Below are 3971 nucleotides of genomic sequence, written 5' to 3' on the forward strand. Positions count from 1 at the left end.
AGTCTCTGAATCAGATTTTTGCTCAGGTCTCTCAATTTCAGCCAGAAAATACCTGAAATCACAGAAAAGCACACAAACTCATAGTAAAGTCCAGAAATGTGAATTTAACATAAAAACTAATGAAAACATCCCTAAAAGTAGCTTGAACTTACTAAAAACTACCTAAAAACAATGCCAAAAAGCGTATAAATTATCCGCTCATCAGAAGATCAGTATTAATTAGATGAGCGGGGCTTTTAGCTTTTTGCCTCTGAACAGTTTTGGCATCTCACTCTATCCTTTGAAATTCAGAATGATTGGCTTCTTTAGGAACTCAGAATCCAGATAGTGTTATTGATTCTCCTAGTTAAGTATGATGATTCTTGAGGGAACTCATTGGAGGCCAGTGGACGTCCATTGAGGTCTTCCTCAGTGGCGATCACTGCCTCTTCCTCCTCTCCAATTTTGGCCATGTTGATGGCCTTACACTCTCCTTTTGGATTCTCTTCTGTATTGCTTGGAAGAGTACTAGGAGGGAGTTCAGTAACTTTCTTATTCAGTTGACCCACTTGTGCCTCCAAGTTTCTAATGGAGGACCTTGTTTCAGTCATAAAACTTTGAGTGGTTTTGATTAGATCAGAGACCATGGTTGCTAAGTCAGAGGTATTCTGCTTAGAATTCTCTGTCTGTTGCTGAGAAGATGATGGAAAAGGCTTGCCATTGCTAAACCTGTTTCTTCCATCATTATTGTTGTTGAAACCTTGTTGAGGTCTCTGTTGATCCTTCCATGAGAGATTTGGATGACTTCTCCATGAAGGATTATAGGTGTTTCCATAGGGTTCTCCCATGTAATTCACCTCTTCCATTGATGGGTTCTCAGGATCATAAGCTTATTCTTCAGATGAAGAGTCCTTAGTACTGCCTGGTGCAGCTTGCATTCCAGACAGACTTTGAGAAATCATATTGACTTGCTGAGTCAATATTTTGTTCTGAGCCAATATGGCATTCAGAGTATCAATCTCAAGAACTCCTTTCTTCTGATTCGTCCCATTGTTCACAGGATTCCTTCCAGAAGTGTACATGAATTGGTTATTTGCAACCATTTCAATGAGTTCTTGAGCTTCTGTAGGCGTCTTCTTCAGATGAAGAGATCCTCTAGCAGAGCTATCCAATGACATCTTGGACAGTTCAGACAGACCATCATAGAAGATACCTATGATGCTCCATTCAGAAAGCATGTCAGAAGGACACTTTCTGATCAATTGTTTGTATCTTTCCCAAGCTTCATAGAGGGATTCACCTTCCTTCTGTCTGAAGGTTTGGACTTCCACTCTAAGCTTACTCAATTTTTGAGGTGGAAAGAACTTTACCAAGAAGGCATTGACTAGCTTTTTCCAAGAGTTCAGGCTTTCTTTAGGTTGTGAATCCAACCATATCCTAGCTCTGTCTCTTACAGCAAAAGGGAATAGCATAAGTCTGTAGACCTCAGGGTCAACCCCATTGGTCTTGACAGAATCATAAATCTGCAAGAATTCAGCTAAAAACTGATGAGGATCTTCCAATAGAAGTCTATGAAACTTGCAGTTCTGTTGCATTAGAGAAACTAATTGAGGCTTAAGCTTAAAGTTGTTTGCTTCAAAGGCAGGGATAGAGATGCTTCTCCCATAGAAGTCGGGAGTAGGTGAAGTAAATTCACCAGCACATTCCTTGCATTGTTAGCATTGTTGTTGTTTTCGGCTGCCATGTCTTCTTCTTGTTTGAAGATTTCTGTTAGGTCCTCTACAGAGAGTAGTGCTTTAGCTTCTCTTAGCTTTCGCTTCAAGGTCCTTTCAGGTTCAGGGTCAGCCTCAACAAGAATGCCTTTGTCTTTGTTCCTGCTCATATGAAAGAGAAAAGAACAAGAAAGTATGGAATCTTCTATGTCACAGTATAGAGATTCCTTGAAGTGTCAGAGGAAAAGAAGAATAGAAGGAGAAGGTAGAAGAATTCGAACTTATCAAGAGGGATAGAGTTCGAATTGTGTATTGAGGAGGAGTGTTAGTCCATAAATAGAAGGATGTGAGAAGAGGGGAAGAATTTTTGAAATTAAAGTAAAAGATTTTAAAATAATTAAAAGAAATTTTGAAAATTTGATTGATGATTTTCGAAAATTAAAGTTGAGAAAGAAATAAAGTGATTTTTGAAAAATATTTTGAAATTAGAAATCAAAAAGATATGATTGAAAACTATTTTGAAAAATATGTCATTATAAAGATATGATTGAAAAACAATTTAAAAAAAAGATTTGATTTTTAAAATTAATGACTTGGCTAACAAGAAATTTAAAAGATATGATTCAGACATTAAACCTTTCTCAACAGAAAAGGCAACATACTTGAAATGTTGAATCAAATCATTAATTGTTAGCAAGTATTTTTAAAAAATGAAAGAAATTGATTTGGAAAATATATGATTGAAAAGATATGATTTGAAAAAGATTTGATTTTGAAAAATTATGGAAACTTAAAAAAAATTTGAATTAAAAACAAATTCTTCTCTCTTGTGCCATCCTGGCGTTAAACGCCAGAATGGTATCCATTCTGGCGTTTAACGCCCAAAACTCTACCTTTTTGGGCGTTAAACGCCTAGCCAGTTTTCCTTCTTCACTGGGCGTTTTGAACACCCAGCTTTTTCTGTGTAATTCCTCTGCTGCATGTTCTGAATCTTCAATTCTCTGTATTATTGACTTGAAATTACACAAATTAAGAATTTTTTTGAATTTTTAATGATGAGGAATAATCAAAATGCAACTAAAATCAAATAAACAATGCATGCAGGACACTAAACTTAGAAGTTTGTATACTATTGACACTAACAAATTGAGAATGCATATGAGAAACAACAAAACACACAAGACAAGAGAATTTAAAGATCAGAGCAAGGAAATCATCAAGAACAACTTGAAGATCAATGAAGAACATAATGCATGTGATTTTCGAAAATTAGAAGAATAAAGACATGCAATTGACACCAAACTTAAAATTAGACACTAGACTCAAAACAAGAAACATAAAATATTTTTGATTTTATGATTTTATAAAAAATTTTTGTGCTTTTTCGAAAATTATATGGAAAAGAAAATAAAGAGATTCAAAATTTTTAATAAGAATTCCAGGAATCATGCAATGTTATGCACGAAATTGTGATCATCAATGGCGCCATCAACATGGTACGCTCAATTGCAATCTCAACTCTTTATCACAACTTCGCACAACTAACCAGCAAGTGCACTGGGTCGTCCAAGTAATAAACCTTACGCGAGTAAGGGTCGATCCCACGGAGATTGTTGGTATGAAGCAAGCTATGGTCATCTTGTAAATCTCAGTCAGGCGGATTCAAATGGTTATGGAAGATTAATAATTAAAAGATGAATAAAACATAAAATAAAGATAGGGATACTTATGTAATTCATTGGTGAGAATTTCAGATAAGCGTATGGAGATGCTTTGTCCCTTTCGTCTCTCTACTTTCCTACTATTTTCATCCAATCCTTCTTACTCCTTTCCATGGCAAGCTGTATGTTGGACATCACCGTTGTCAATGGCTACAGTCCCGTCCTCTCAGTGAAAATGTTCAACGCGCTCTGTCACAGCACGACTATTCATCTGTCGGTTCTCGATCACGTCGGAATAGAATCCAGTGATTCTTTTACGTCTGTCACTAACGCCCCACAATCGCGAGTTTGAAGCACGTCACAGTCATTCAATCCTTCAATCCTACTCAGAATACCACAGATAAAGTTTAGACCTTCCGGATTCTCAAGAATGCCGTGATCAATTCTAGCTTATACCACGAAGATTCTGATTAAAGAATCCAAGAGATATCCACTCAATTTAAGGTAGAACGGAGGTGGTTGTCAGGCACACGTTCATAGGTGAGAATGATGATGAGTGTCACGGATCATCACATTCATCAAGTTGAGGAACAAGTGATATCTTAGAACAAGAATAAGC

General features: G+C 36.5%; 1 non-coding gene across 1 annotated transcript; it reads left to right on the forward strand.

The window, feature by feature from the left end:
* The first annotated feature begins 1211 nt into the window (after positions 1-1211).
* On the forward strand, positions 1212-1319 carry LOC127743540 (small nucleolar RNA R71). The gene has a single exon (XR_008004927.1). It is a non-coding gene; the product is annotated as a small nucleolar RNA R71 (small nucleolar RNA).
* The last annotated feature ends 2652 nt before the right edge of the window (positions 1320-3971 follow it).

This window comes from Arachis duranensis, chromosome 10 (assembly GCF_000817695.3).
Source record: "Arachis duranensis cultivar V14167 chromosome 10, aradu.V14167.gnm2.J7QH, whole genome shotgun sequence".
NCBI lineage: Eukaryota > Viridiplantae > Streptophyta > Magnoliopsida > Fabales > Fabaceae > Arachis > Arachis duranensis.